The following is a 16,552-nucleotide window of genomic DNA, read 5'->3' on the forward strand; positions in this document are numbered from 1 at the left end:
GTATGTGCTTTCTTACCAGACTCTATCAAATTTTGTAATTTCAAATTGAGGCTCTAACTCTACAGTGATGTAAATATAAGTGAGACTGAGAGAAGTAACTACCTACCAGCTGGAGGGCAGGGATGCCCAAGGATGATTGTGACAGCAGGACAGGGGAGAGAAACCATGGTGATAAGGTGAGAGAGAGTCATGGGACGCAGAAGACAGAAGGAGGCAGATTCCAATGTAGCCACAGTGATAGGGAGATGATTCAAGTTTAACCCAGGGAGAAGGTAGAGAATAGAAGTGGACAAGAATGGGCTCTGGTAATGTGAAGGGGAATTACATGTAGGGAGAAAACAAAAGAGAAAGAAGAGAAAGGGGGCTTTCTAGCCTTGCCAGTCTAGAGAGGAATTTTAAGCTGACATCATCTTTCATAACCGGAGCACTGAATTAACAAATATTTACTTGCTTTAATTCAACTTTTTTCCTCTTGCATTAATCATACATATAAAATAATTTCCATTTCCTTACCTAAGTAAATATGTCTTTAAGAAATTTCTCACCGTCTAGCATTAGGCTCAATGCTGCCATGTGCTGCCAAGTAGTACTGAAAAATAAAACTTATTCTTAATTATTTTTATTAACTATGGCTTCACCTCTTAGTTGGTATCACATTCAATTGAGAGTCAGTTATTGATGGAAGGAGCACACATCTTATTTATACTTGTATAACCTGGGAGTTATGATTCAACCCACTACATGAGTTGGAGGCAGTTAGGACAACATGGTTCCCACATTGCCTTGATCACTTGTTAGTTTCAACAGTTTCCTCATTTGAACAATGAAAGTAATAATATGTGCCTTATAGGGTTACTTTGGGGATTAAAATGCAATAGTGAATGAAAAGCACTTAATACAACTTAGCACCTTTTAAAGGGCTAGCAAAATGCTCTCGTTGTTATATATTTCTTAGAAGATTGTGTTGTTGTTCAGTCACCAAATCGTGTCTGACTCTTCAAGACCCCAGTGGATTGCAGCATTCCAGGCTTCTCTGTCCCTCACCATCTCCCAGATTTTGGCCAAGTTCATCTCCGTTGCATCAGTGATGCCATCCAACCATCTGTCGCCCTCTTCTCCTTCTGCCTTCAATCTTTCACAGAATCAGGATGTTTTCAAATGAGTCTGCTCTTCATATCAGGCAGCCAAAGTATTGGAACTTGAGCTTCAGCATCAGTCCTTCCAATGATTATTCAGGATTGATTTCCTGGGTTTCATGTTTATATAGAAAAATGCAGGTAGGAGATTATGATTAATTTTACTTTTTGTGTCAAGTAGCATCATATACGTGTGCATGTCATGGACCTGTCTCAGGTACCCAATAAAGAGGGTTGAAGGGGATACAGGAAGAGAGCAGTCACTGATCACAGGCAGCATCTACATCCTCTGCTTTCTTAGACCCGTGGATACGAAAAGCAGTGTTAAACACCGTGACATCTACAGCTCTTTATGTTAAATAAACCAAGGCCTCCCATAAATTAAAATGATTTTCTTATGCAGAATGACACAGGGTTATCCAATTTGCCAGAGAGGTGCAACTGAGATTCTTTTATAAGGGGAAAGTGCAGGTAGTCTGTGTTTAAAGCGGCAAGTACCACGTCAAGAAAATAAAGGCCCCTCTCAGTTTAGTCAATGCATTTGCTTAGGCCCTAACAAACTAAGAATGGAGAAAGGTTAATTGACAAAATGATACTTGTCTAACACTGTCCTGGGTGTTGCGCTCAGGCAGACGTGTGAGACAGGGATCCTGCTGTGCTGACAAGGATGATTACTGTAACTGACTTGTCGCCCTCAAGGGTGCATAGCTTCTAGAAGGTTTTCACCCTGGAATCTCGCTGTTGTGCTAGAGCCTATCCAAGGAGTGTTGTAAAACCAGAAAGCCAAAGGACAGCATAGTTTACACTTACTTTAAGTGTGTTGAGGCAACACCACAGATTGACACTGGCCCATTAAATGCTGTGGTGGAAATTCTGGGTTTTTTTTGCAACTTATACTTATTGAGTGCTTAGCCATGTTCAAGGCAGCGTGTTAAGAACTCTATAGACTCTGTATCTCATTCTATTCCCACAGTAATCCATTGAGGTAGATATCAACCTCCTACAGATACAAACAGAGAAACTGAGGCATCCCAGCAATGTCATTACCCTACACTTTCAGTTTTCCAAAGCATTTAATATCAATATATTAATCCAACGTCTCTTTGCCATGGAAGGTTGAGTCATCTACTGACAAAACAATGGTCATAGACTGTGACACAGCTCATAAAGCAGAAAATGATTTCTTAAACTTGTTTTGAATGTGTGTGTGTGTGTGTGTGTGTGTGTGTGTATGACGTCCCTGGTGGCTCAGATGGTAAAGAATCTACCTGCAATGCAGGAGACCTAGGTTCGATCCCTGGTTCGGGAAGATTCCTTGGAGAAGGGAATGGCAACCTGCTTCAGTATTCTTGCCTGGGAATTCTATGGACAGAGGTGCCTGGAGGGCTACAGTCCATGGGGTCACAAAGAGTTGGACATGACTGACAGGGACTAACACTTTCACTTCACACACACACATCATACATTGGGACTACAGGGGAAGGGCAACTGTGTGGGCTTTCAAGTTGAAGAGGATGGGGAATTCCAAACTTTTGTTTTCTGAATTCTTGAGAGTACAATCAACATTCACAGGAAATATCAACACACTTGATTTGGAGCTTGGAAGAGATGGTAGGCTTGCTGTCTGAATTCTGATAGTTTGAATGAGAAGAGCAAACCAAATAGCAAGTTGCACATGTACACTGAAGTGACACACATTACCTTTCATAAATATATCTTCCCATTTGCAGATCAACCCTTGAACATCCTTATTCGGAAAAGTTTGGGTCCTACAGAAAACAGGGAATAATTGTGATTGTTTCAAAGCCAATAGGACTGTGAGCTATGCCTTAAGCTAAACATAATAACAAAAACTCTTTCTAAGTGGGAACTAGTTCTGTTTTCCTGGTCATCAGAGCAAGACTCTTAAAAGCAAAATGTCTCATAAGTGCCTTCTAATGGATTTATTGCTTTATTTATTCTGCTTAGAGGAAGTTGCAGAGAAGGCAATGGCACCCCACTCCAGTACTCTTGCCTGGAAAATCCCATGGACAGAGGAGCCTGGTAGGCTGCAGTCCACGGAGTCGGTAAGAGTTGGGCCCGACTGAGTGACTTCACTTTCACTTTTCACTTTCATGCATTGAAGAAGGAAATGGCAACCCACTCCAGCGTTCTTGCCTGGAGAATCCCAGGGACAGGGGAGCCTGGTAGGCTGCTGTCTATGGGGTTGCACAGAGTCGGACATGATTGAAGTGACTTAGCAACAGTAGCAAAGGAATTTGGGGACAATTTGAATTTGCATCATTAAAATATTTTTGAAAGTGTGCTGGCATTTCAATTGCTAGTTTTGAAGCTCTCAACATGTGGGTAGTGATCATCCATCCATATGCTAGACACACAAGCCCTCGTGCACATTCCAACAGGTTGTCGCGTGTACGAATACATCTGCCTCTATTAATATGCATGCTTTCCTCCAAAGCTCACTTGTTGTGGTTATTTCGATCTCTTTCACCCAGTCATATCTAGATTCTATTTTCAGTCACATAAAATATAACTAAATCTTCTAATCAGTATATGGATATTTATTCTGCAATACGTGAACCGTGAAATCCCTGATGTTCAAGCTGGTTTTAGAAAAGGCAGAGGAACCAGAGATCAAAATGCCAACATCCGCTGGATCATGGAAAAAGCAAGAGAGTTCGAGAAAAACATCTATTTCTGCTTTATTGACTATGCCAAAGCCTTTGACTGTGTGGATCACAAGAAACTGTGGAAAATTCTGAAAGAGATGGGAATACCAGACCACCTGACCTGCCTCTTGAAAAATCTGTATGCAGGTCAGGAAGCAACAGTTAGAACTGGACATGAAACAACAGACTAGTTCCAAATAGGAAAAGGAGTACATCAAGGCTGTATATTGTTGCCCTGCTTATTTAACTTATATGTAGAGTATATCATGAGAAACACTGGACTGGAAGAAACACAAGCTGGAATCAAAATTGCCGGGAGAAATATCAATAACCAGATATGCAGATGACACCACCCTTATGGCAGAAAGTGAAGAGGAACTAAAAAGGCTCTTGATGAAAGTGAAAGAGGAGAGTGAAAAAGTTGGCTTAAAGCTCAACATTCAGAAAACGAAGATCATGACATCCGATCCCATCACTTCATGGGAAATAGATGGGGAAACAGTGGAAACAGTGTCAGACTTTATTTTTCTGGGCTCCAAAATCACTGCAGATGGTGATTGCAGCCATGAAATTAAAAGACTCTTACTCCTTGGAAGAAAAGTTATGACCAACCTAGATAGTATATTCAAAAGCAGAGACATTACTTTGCCAACTAAGGTCAAAGTAAGGCTATGGTTTTTCCTGTGGTCATGTATGGATGTGAGAGTTGGACTGTGAAGAAGGCTGAGCACCAAAGAATTGATGCTTTTGAACTGTGGTGTTGGAGAAGACTCTTGAGAGCCCCTTGGACTGCAAGGGGATCCAACCAGTCCATTCTGAAGGAGATCAACCCGGGATTTCTTTGGAACGAATGATGCTAAAGCTGAAACTGCACTACTTTGGCCACCTCATGTGAAGAGTTGACTCATTGGAAAAGACTCTGATGCTGGGAGGGATTGGGGGCAGGAGGAGAAGGGGACGACAGAGGATGAGATGGCTGGATGGCATCACGGACTCGATGGTGAATCTGAGTGAACTCCGGGAGATGGTGATGAACAGGGAGGTGTGGCGTGCTGTGGTTCATGGGGTTTCAAAGAGTCGGACACGACTGAGCGACTGAACTGAACTGAACTGGTTCCTCTGTTAGGTCAACATCTTTTTTTTCTCCTCTCATTTGTCCAACACACCAACCCTGAACTCAACGTTTCCTTGTACAACTGGATATGTCTCCCCCAGTGTTCACCCTCCTCAGGTACCCTTTTAAGAATCATTTTCTGAGTTCTCTTTAGATAACTAACAGGTTCCTCCATACAAAGGATTATTAGGGACACAGGTAAAGAGCAAATGCATACAAATGTGCATTAAACAGTAACTGGTGAAAAGAGGATTGAGAATGGTGATGGCAGTTTCACTGTCTCTCAATTTAAATATGAATCTTATGCTGTATTTATTATCTTATGCTGTATATATTGTTCATATTTTAATATAAAATCCTTGGAGTATATATTAAGAGTTACACTCTTTTTCACTAAGTCTTCATCACTGAATAGTGGAGACAGTAATCAGGCTACTTTATCCTCAGGTCTTGGGAACAACCAAACCAAGGAGTAAAACAATATTTAATGCAAAATCTACCAAAAAATCCCTAAGAAGTTTAGCAGTCAAGGAAGACTTTCTGTTTAGGGCTGCAGCAGTAAGACAGACCAGAATATAATCTGAACTCAGCTCTGCTGAAACAAAAAGGTGGGAGGGATTTACGAGTTAGGGTGAGGGTCATCATAGGCCTCTGTTTGCTTATTGGCTTTATCAAATGAAATAATAAACTTTCTTTTATCTTTATGACAGGAGGTAATTTCACAACCTGGAGAAAGACACCCCCAAAAGTTAGGCTCCTTTCCTACCATAGAAACTGGGAAAGAAGGGAGCTGTTTTCCTTGATACTTTTCAAAGAGATGGCTCCCAGGTCCTTAAGAAACACGTTTTGGTTTTGTAAGATTGGGAAGAGTCTTTTTAAAAGATTTATTTCTCTAAGGAGTACAGAAAGAATTTCCAGGGAAAGTTTCCTAGAGCAAATGTTCTAAGGAAAGCAACATCAAGGCCTAGACTCTAGAAGCCTGTCTAAAGTTTAGTCCCCTGAGGGACACCGTGTCCCTGGGATCAGGTGTGTTATAAGGGTGGGAAGAGGAAGCTGTGGGCAACAGAGGCTTTTTTCCTTTCTGAGTTTTGATTTCAGTAAGTCCCTTGTGTGTTGGGAAAGAGTGTGACCAAAAGCAGAAATGATGTGTCCCTTAGTGCAAACTGTGGCAAAGAGCAGCCCCTGGGGGGCAGACGTCCAGGGTGCCCTCTCCTTGTCTGCCCGAGTTATTCCCACCTCTCCACCCCATACCCAGTACTGCATGTGACTTAGAAAGGAGTAAGGCTGGAAGTGCTGAGGCAAAATGGCACCTAGCTGCTTTGAGTTCAGTATTAGCATCTCCTGAGAAATTGTTGGGGCTTCCCAGCTGGCTGTGACACCTAGCATTAAGAGAGAAAAACAAAGACATCAGTGGTATGCCCATACCCAAGGTGGCATGAGGCAAGAGTTATTAACTTGAGAAACAAGCCATCTTCCTCAGGTTAAGAATTTTGAACCATTTTGAAAACTTAAGCATCCTTGTCAAAGATAACTGACAATTTTCCCTTTCTGGTCCCCGAGGCCCCTCGTTAGACCTTTCTCCACACCCTGCCACCTTGACACCCAGAATTCTTAGATGTTTGCTGCCCTCAGAGGCTGCAGAGGCCCTTGCTCCCCACATTAGCCTTTGCTCATTAGGGACGTGGCCTGGTCTTGACATCTGGACTCCGCATACACTATTTGTTATTCAGATCCAGCCACTGCTGCATCTAGCAGCCTGAAGTTTCCAAAGAGCATAAATGTATGACAGAATTAGGAAGAACTGGATGCGTTTATTGCGATGCTATGGAGGTTGGTAGACACATCCTGGGACGCGAGAAATGCTAATTGCAGCTGTGCTGTGAAAGATGAGGCTCGGCTTTAGCCCAGAGATATTTGCGATGAAGAGCAAGTCACTGAGCAGACAGCGCTGGCTCCCTCCGCTCGCTGCACCCTGTGGCTCAGCCCTCCTTTTTATTTCTATTTTCTCCCTTCACTAAATTCACCTTCCCTGGTGCCCAGCTCCTGCTCAAGGCCAACACCCTGACAGACAAGCAATCTCACAGTACCTGGGGGGAAAAAAGCTGTTTTAACTAAAATAGATCAGCCGGGATATTTTCTTTGACAATGCTCTCTTCATGCAGTTTATACTTCTCCTACACACTGCCCAAGGGGATGAAAATGGAAGCCAGCAGGGAATTCACGTCTGAGTCGTCTCTCACCTGCTTCACTCCCAGGGATCACTGAGGCTGTGTCTAAATGCAAAAGCATCTCTCCGTTTTCCTTGAATTCATTGTTCAGGAGAGCCTGGCCATGGGACTCAGAAGGCAGGTAGTCACTCCCCTCCCTTTGACAAGTCCAACCCTTTTGGCTTTGACCTTTAACTTACTCTTTCCCTACCTCAGTTTCTTTATCTGTTAAAGTGGACCTTGGCCGGAAACCAGTGGTTCTTAGCCATGGCTGCCTGTGAGAATAATCTGGGAATCTTAAAAAAAAAAAAAAAAACACAACAAACAATGAATGCTGGGGTTCCAGCCCCAGAAATAGATCAAAATCTGGGCCCAGGGTTCTGGCACTGGGATGCATTTTTTTTTTTTTTAATTTAAACAAATTTTTTATTCACATATTCTAGTCACTTTAAACATTATTATTTCTGCTTGACATATAAATATAAAAAATACCTGTAAATAAATAACTAGACATTACATTTTCTGGGTAACTAACAATCCCCATATTTTAGTCTCTATAGACCTAGGATAATAGGGTTTTTTAATTTTTATTTTTAACTGGAGGATAATTGCTTTACAATATTGTGTTGGTTTCTGCCATCAACATGAATCAGCCACAGGTATACATATATCCCCTCCATCACTTTTTTTTTTTAATTAAAAAATTGTTTTGCAATGTTGTGTGTGCTGGGTTTTGTCATTACACACACACACACACACACACACACACACACACACACACACACTGGAATAGTACTCAGCCATAAAAAAGAACAAATTTGAGTCAGTTCTAGTGAGGTGGATGAACCTAGAACCATTATACATTGTGAAGTAAGTCAGAAAAAGAGAAACAAAAATAATATAATAATGCATGTATATAATCTCTAGAAAAATGATACTGGAATACATTTTTAAATCTTTCAAGATGCTTTGTAACATGCAGGTAGATTTAGAACCACTCAATTTGGATCTTCACTAAGTATATGCCTGAGGACCAGCTGTGTTGACATCACCTGGGAACGAAATGCAAAATCTAGGGCCTCATACACATAGCTGAATCTGCATTTTGGCAGTATTTCCAAGTGATCTGTATAGGAATTTGATGACTAAAAAAAAACATTTTCTTGTCCACAAATTCAAGCCTGAAACAGAGGTCTGCACACTTTCTTTCAGCTCTGCCCCATAATATATGGATTGTGATTTCATTTAAATCATATGTATAGCTTTTGCTGGCACTTTGTTTAATAATTATTTTGTGAGTATCTACTTTGTGGCAGGAAACATATGAGAGGCTGAGAATGAAAAGCAAGCAGGAAAGAGATGGTATCTACCACCACAGAACTTCAATCACTGGGGGAAGCCAGAGCCTAACTAAGCTGTCACATAAGTGTTGTATGTGGGAATAGAGAAAATATCGGAAATTATGAAAATACCCAGTAGTCAGCAATGAGATTGACTAGGCCAAGAAGACCTTTCTGAAAAATTAAGTTTAAGCTTTATAACTACTGCTTCTTGTGAAAATATTGAGCTGCTTTCATATTTATAAATACTGATTATTTATGGAAGAGAACAGGCTGATTGAGCCCTCTCTGCCTTTATATTTTCAGACAACTTTGAGACTTAACTCAATCCACGTGCAATTTAGCAATTACCTTCTGAAACTGTTCTCACCAAGTCTACCAATGACCTCATTAATGCAAAGGAGGCCTATTGTCTTTCTAAGTCACAATTTGCTTGTTGATCTGTAGTGTTTAATAGTTAAGGCTATTCCCATCCTGACGTTCACTGTCTTACCTAGAAAGTGAAAGTGAAAGTGAAAGTGAAATTGAAGTCGCTCAGTCATGTCCAACTCTTTGCGACCCCATGAACTGTAGCCTACCAGGCTCCTCCGTCCATGGGATTCTCCAGGCAAGAATACTGGAGTGGGTTGCCATTTCCTTCTCCAGGAGATCTTCCCAACCCAGGGATTGAACCTGGGTCTCCCGCATTGCAGGCAGACGCTTTACCATCTGAGCCACCAGGGAAGTTTCCTCAAATGGAGAGCTTGAAATATCAGCATGCTTGTGGCTTGTGGTCAGTTTTGGAAGTGTGGTAGACTGAATAATTGTCCTCCCACCTTCTCACCAAATGTCCTAATCCCCAGAATCTGTTATCTTATATGACAAAGGAACGTTGCAATTATGAATCAATTAAAAATCTTGAGATGGGTAGATTATCTTACATTATTTGGGTGGGCCTTGAACACCATCACAAAATCACAGGATTATTTATGAGGGAAGCAAGAAGGTCAAAGGAAGAAGTTCAGTTCAGTCGCTCAGTCGTGTCTGACTCCCTGTGACCCCATGAACTGCAGCACACCAGGCCTCCCTGTCCATCACCAACTCCCGGATATCACTCAGACTCACGTCCGTCGAGTCAGTGATGCCATCCAGCCATCTCATCCTCTGTCGTCCCCTTCTCCTCCTGCCCCCAATCCCTCCCAGCATCAGAGTCTTTTCCAATGAGTCAACTCTTTGCATGAGGTGGCCAAAGTACTGGAGTTTCAGCTTTAGCATCATTCCTTCCAAAGAAATCCCAGGGCTGATCTCCTTCAGAATGGACTGGTTGGATCTCCTTGCAGTCCAAGGGGCTCTCAAGAGTCTTCTCCAACACCACAGTTCAAAAGCATCAATTCTTTGGCGCTCTGCCTTCTTCACAGTCCAACTCTCACATCCATACATGACCACTGGAAAACCATAGCCTTGGAGATATGTTAGTGGAAGCAAGAAATTGAAGTAATGTAAGGAAAAGTCATGAGTCAAGGAACACAGGTGGCCTCCAGAAGCTAGAAAATACACTTGCCCCTAGTGTCTCCTGGACTTTGCTGGTGGCTCAGATGGTAAAGAATCCACATATAAGGCAGGAGACCTGGGTTCAATTCCTGGGTTGGGAAGATCCCCTGAAGGGAATGGCTACTCACTCCAGTATTCTTGCCTGGAGAATTCCATGGACAGAGGACCTGGCAGGCTATAGTCCATGGAGTTGCAAAGAGTTGGACATGACTGAGCACGCACACATACACACACACACAAACACACACAGGAGATGTGATAGCAGAAGCAAGAATTTGGAGTCATGCAAAGAAGGGTCATGAGCCAAGGAATGCAGGTGGCCTCCAGAAACTAGAAAATACATTCTCCCTTAAATGTCTCCTGAAGAAACCAAGCCTGCTGACACTCTGGCTCTAGTTCAGTAAAATGGATTTACAATTTTTGATCTCTAGAGTGATAAGAAAATAAATTAGTGTTGTTTTAAACTGTTAAATGTGTGGCAGCTTGTTACAGCAGCAATTAAAAAAGGAATGGAAAAGGAACTGGTGATTGGGAAGAATAAAACAAGAATCAGAAAAGTAAGGCATATTATTAAACTGGTTACCCGTGTGGGCATGTGGGACTCAGTCCCAGTGGGGACCTTCTGAGGAGTCACTTACAATGCTAAGTCTGCCCAAGACATGGAATAAAAAGCAATCATCCACCAGCTTCCATTTTCACAGTTTAAGCCTTGAAGGTAGTATTAACTTCCTTGTAGTTTTTACTGACTTGGGTTCTTGGACTATTAATCAATAGAAACTGATAAGAAGCCACATAAGAAATTCAGGTAGGGTCTTATGGGGACTGGTGCCATAGTATGAGAGAGTGAAAACAAGGTTGCAATCCCCTTGCTTTCTTCCTGGGGTGGGCTAAGCTGGCCCCTTAAATGGGGGTGAGGGTAGGAGCAGATTCATGACTTGGGCCCGAGGGGTGTATTAGGTGGTCTACCTACACGCTTCATGGTGCTACGTGCAGAGATCATGCGCAGACCCTACTTTTGCTGCCGGTACCTCAGAAGTGTCAGCTGCATTTCAGTCTTTTTCTCTCTTGTTTGTAGTTTGTTCCAATTGTGCACGCCTGCAGTTACTTTTAGTCCCTTATTGCTTCTTTGTCTTCTGTTGCTTGAGAAGACATTTGTCCAGGTGCATGCAGTAAAGGGTCCCAGATCCCATTCTGTCTCACTTTCAAGAGAAGGATTTTAAAAAATACATTTGTAGACTCCGTTGGGGGATAGAATTTAGTGGGAGACATAGTCAAGAAATTCCATAATTAAAATCCAGGGTGGTAAGTGGTAATGCTAGAGGTAAGCTTGTAATGTAAAGAAAATATAAGAAAGTTTGCATAAGGACATGGGGAAAGTTTCATGGAGAAATTGGTTATTGAATTGATAAGCATGAGTCTCTTAAGAGACTAGGAAAAAAAAAAGTCATTCCAAGAATAAAGAGAAACATATACTCAGACAAGAAAGTAGAATGGTTTATTGGAATGGCAACCCACTCCAGTGTTCCTGCCTGGAGAATCCCAGGGACAGGGGAGCCTGGTGGGCTGTCGTCTATGGGGTCTCACAGAGTCGGACACGACTTTAGTGACTTAGCAGCAGCAGCAGACATTTTGTACAAGTGAGTATTATGTTTTTATGGTCCATGAAGGGATGGTGAAAGGGTGAACTGAAAAGCAGATGCAGAAAGGCTTTTGTGCTGTTGCTATTTGCTTAGTACCTTAGCATAGGAAGGAACAGCTACCCACTCCAGTATTCTGGCCTGGAGAATTCCATGGACTGTATAGTCCATGGGGTCACAAAAAGTCAGACACAACTGAGTGATTTCACACACACTTTTAACACAGGAGAATGAGGCCTTGGGTCAACCAGCAGTAAGCTCCTGACAAAAGTCTCTTGAAGAAAGCTCACTTGGTTCCAAGAAACGGTATGGGAAAAAAACACCAATTATAGTAATATGATTCTTTAAACCTCCCTTCAGTGAATTTATAATTATAAAAATGTCTTCAGTTATCAGCATCCACTTTACAGTTTCCCTCAACATTGTTTCAAGGAGTTCCACAAAATAGAGGAAAAAAGTTAATTAGAACATAAAGTGGGAAAAGTTTAATTCCTTTCTTCAAAAAGAAGCTGGCTTCAGTTTATACAGGCTTAATGATAATTCTATTTTGTGACTAACAATAATTATTCATGAACAATTACATAATATAAATGTGAAAAATGTCTAATTAGAAAATAAACAAATCCCCCAAATTAGGTATTTATTATTGCAATTAGGTATTATTAGAACCAATAATGGCATGATGGCAACACAAGATATTAATGAATACATGATCAGCCATTGAATGTATTTTGTTATGTCAGGAATAAATTTGACATTTTGATGAAGACGTTTAGTTGAAACTTATTGCAAACGTAAACAACCTAGAGCAATAATTCCACACTACTGTATTACTCTTGTAGCCAATTAAAAGCAGAATTTCTTGCTGTGATGAACCTAGATCTGTCTTGGTTAATTGAAAGGTGAAATTGTGATGATGTGTGAGGTCACATTTCTATGTCTTGAATTTATAAGAAAAGTGTCCTGAATATTTTATTAGCATATAGAAACCAAGGAGGCTACTAATTTTCTTTGAGGAAAGGCTTAATTAAGAAGAGAGATTTAATAAACCTTTAAGAAAGGCATTTTAAAATTTTGTGGTTGCCATGATGGTATGGAGTTATGTCATGCGTAATTCTCAGATAGTCCTGGTTTAAGGGTTAGTGTGTGATTTTTAGATTACATTTTTGGCAAGCTAAAAATCCAGGAGGGAGGCTTGCACTGTCAACTGACTTACAGGCTTTGTGAAATTTCCTTATTACATTTTTGGATTTCAGTGATATGGAGCAGATCAGCCCTCCATTGAAATACACACTCAGTACTTGGTGAGACCTGGCTTGTGCAGTGAAGGCAAGGCATACTGAACATCCCCCAGGAGTCCTTTCAAGACTGAGACTAGGTTGGAATTCCTGGTGAGTTTTGAGACCCTGTTGGTTCCTGCTTGAACTTCCACAATGACTCATACTCTCCTGGACTCTTGAAATCAGTTCCATGCTGACTAGGGCCAGAATGACCTGAAATGCATGGCATTGACTGATCCATAATAAAACTAGCCTTTCAGACAGCTTGGAAATCTTGCTGAGGTGATCAGGATTCAGGATTTATGGATTTTGTTCAGTATGAGATTTATTTCTACATTGGAAAAACTGAAATCAGCTAAAATGGGACAGGTACATTGAGAAAAAATACCACTGGAATTTATATCTCCTGGTGAGGTATTTTTTACACGAATATCTTACTGTTAAGAATCACATAAGTGAGGCCCTTTGGCTGGGGACATGATACCACTTGACAGTGAAAGTCTACATTTTGAACCTGGTTCTGAATCCTATAGGAATCCTAACATCATCTTTGGGGACTAACTTTGGACTGAAAAAAATGAATTTGAGACCTGTGGCTATTTGAAAGTTTGTGGGCACGACTGTGAAGAGTGCAAAGTAGTCCTGTGCTTAGACCCAGGTCAGCTTCTATTAACAGCAAAGTGAGAAAGAGAAGTCACTCTTGCTTATACCATTATGTGCCAGCCACTGGGATGATCTCATTCACTTTTCACAGCTCTAAAAATTATCTTTGTTTCAGAGATTAAGAATTTAAGGGGCTTCCCTGGTGGATCAGACAGGAAAGAATCGGCCTGCAATGCAGGAGACTTAGGTAAGATCGTTGGGTCCAGATGATCCCCTGGAGAAGGGAATGGCTACCCACTTCAGTATTCTTGCTCAGAGAATTCCATGAATAGAGGAGCCTGGTGGGCTATTGTCCATGGGGTCACAAAGAGTTGGACTTGACTGAAGCGACTAACACTTTCACATTTTTACTTCTTAAGAAGTGGCCTACTATGGAAGAAAGCATAGATTTACTGACTCAGATAAAAATGCATCTCCTATGCTTAGACCTAGGTCAGCTTCTAGGAAAGTGATAAAAGAGAAGTAACAATTGCTGTGTACCATTATGTGCCAGTCACTGAGATGATCTCATTTACTTCTCACAGTTCCACAAATTAGGTATTGTCTCTGTTTTAGATGAAGAATTTAAAGAAAGACACCTGTTGAAAACCATACAATTAGTTATCACCAAAGTTGATACATAGAGCAGTTTTTATCTGAGTCAGTAAATCTGCTCTTTCATCCATAGCAGACCACTAGGCAATGGCACCTCACTCCAGTACTCTTGCCTGGAAAATCCCATGGACGGAGGAGCCTGGAAGGCTGCAGTCCATGGGGTCACTGAGGGTCGGATACGACTGAACGGCTTCACTTTCACTTTTCACTTTCATGCGTTGGAGAAGGAAATGGCAACCCACTCCAGTGTTCTTGCCTGGAGAATCCCAGGGACTGGCGAGCCTTATGGGCTGCTGTCTCTGGGGTCGCACAGAGTCAGACACGACTGAAGCGACTTAGTAGCAGCAGCAGCAGCAGGAAGTAGATTTACTGGGATCCACCTGAATTTCTTAACACCTAGAAAGGCCTCAACCTATTATATATATTTAATAGTCACAGTATGATGGAAACAGTTTAGGCTCAGACTATTCATTTGTAGAAACCCAATGAGGAACTGGTATTTATTTTATCAATGTTAGGTATGCTTTAGACTTCAAATCTGCTGGTGCTTGCTTAGGCCTTGTTAGTATTCTGAGAAAAGAGTTAAGAACCTGGGTTCTGGAATCAGATAAACCTTGATTAGTATCTATTCTCTACTCACAGAGCTCTGTTACCCTGAGGAAGTTACTTAATCTCTCTGAGTCTCAGTTTCATAAACTGTAAAATGGAAATAAAGTAAAATAATGAATGCTAAGTATACATGGCAATTGCTCAACAAATGCATAGAAATGAAAAATAGGAGAAAATGCCTTTACAACATTATTTGTCCAAGCAAAAAAAGATGAAATATGAGCCTTTTAAAACTCACAATTAGCTTTTTTGACCTGTGCTTTATTAGCCTAGAAACAACTTTAGCAGATTACCTGCAGTAATCTGGGAGCTACAAAAGGACAGCAGAGTAATTAAAATCTATTCACCAGCGAAACAGAACAAATTGCTGCATATGGATATCACCTCATCTATCATTTCCTTAATCCAAACTGGTTCACATTCAACAACATTTCACATTTTCCATTCCATTTCCAGTTGCATTTTGACGTGCATAGTTAGTTAAAATTGCCTTTTAACTGGTGAAAAAAAAAAAAGATTGTGAGTTTTCATTTTGTGTCTTAATGCCTTATAAACAAATATCACTACTACTCATATATTACTGTCTGGTCAAACTTGACCTGTCAACTTAAGTATGAATACCTCAGTGCACAGGGAAGAGAGTGAAAACATACTTGTTTTGTTAACCCATCTAAAGAAATGGGAACACTTGTTCTCCATTCAGACTTCTGTTTCCAACCATGACAGTCAACACACACAAAGGACCCTTTACTTCCCTCAGAGTTGACTACTCAGTCTACCCTAGGAAACTCTTGGGAAGTCAAAGGCAAGAGAAGCATGAGAAAGCACCTATGGGAGCCCCTCTTTAGTGACTGGCTCACCTAGTTTTGCTTGTGTTGTTGAAGGTGAAAGTGTTAGTGGCTTAGCTGTGCCCAGCTGTTTATGGTCCCATGAACTGTAGACCGTCCAGGCTCCTCTGTCCATGGTATTCTCCAGGCAAGAATACTGGAGTGGATTGCTATTCCCTTCTCCAGGGGATTTTCCTGATCCAGGGACTGAACCTAGATCTCCTGCATTTTAGGCAGATTCTTTACTGTCTGAGCCACCAGGGAAACCCCTAGTATACTTTGCTGCTAAGTCACTTCAGTCGTGTCCGACTCTGTGCGACCCCATAGACAGCAGCCCACCAGGCTCCCCCATCCTTGGGATTCTCCAGGCAAGAACATTGGAGTGGGTTGCCATTTCCTTCTCCAATGCATGAAAGTGAAAAGTGAAAGTGAAGTTGCTCAGTTGTTTCCGACTCTTCACAACCCCATGGACTGCAGCCTACCAGGCTCCTCCATCCATGGGATTTTCCAGGCAAGAATACTGGAGTGGGGGTGTCATTGCCTTCTCCACTAGTATACTTTACCATACAATAAATGACCTTTCATTTTTATTCACAGAGACATGGCTTAGGAGGCCCACATTTCTCACTCTGGCCTTTTGGCCTAAAGAAAAAGCTACTTTTCTGGGTAAATGACTCTGAGACTTGGATGAACACTCAACCATAGTTAAAGAGCCAATGTGTGCATCTCTGTGTGTCTGTATGCACATGAATACAGGAGGGCAGGTATTGAAAGTGAAGGAAAGTTACATGGCTCAAAATAACCTGGAGTTAAAACTCCCCTCCTGGTCCTCCCCACCATTCTATGCAAAACAAAGAACTCTCTCACCCGAAGGGAAAAAAAAAATGGACATTAAAAAAAAAAGGACATTAAGGTTGATTACGCCCAGTTCCCAGCTGGTCCAGCC

At 41.5% G+C, this 16,552-nt stretch overlaps 1 non-coding gene across 1 annotated transcript; it reads right to left on the minus strand.

Annotated features, from left to right (window-relative positions):
* Positions 1 to 9,117: 9,117 nt before the first annotated feature.
* Positions 9,118 to 9,189, minus strand: TRNAC-GCA (transfer RNA cysteine (anticodon GCA)). Its single transcript has one exon. It is a non-coding gene; the product is annotated as a tRNA-Cys (tRNA).
* Positions 9,190 to 16,552: the final 7,363 nt, after the last annotated feature.

Source organism: Capricornis sumatraensis, chromosome 2 (genome assembly GCF_032405125.1).
Source record: "Capricornis sumatraensis isolate serow.1 chromosome 2, serow.2, whole genome shotgun sequence".
Lineage (NCBI taxonomy): Eukaryota > Metazoa > Chordata > Mammalia > Artiodactyla > Bovidae > Capricornis > Capricornis sumatraensis.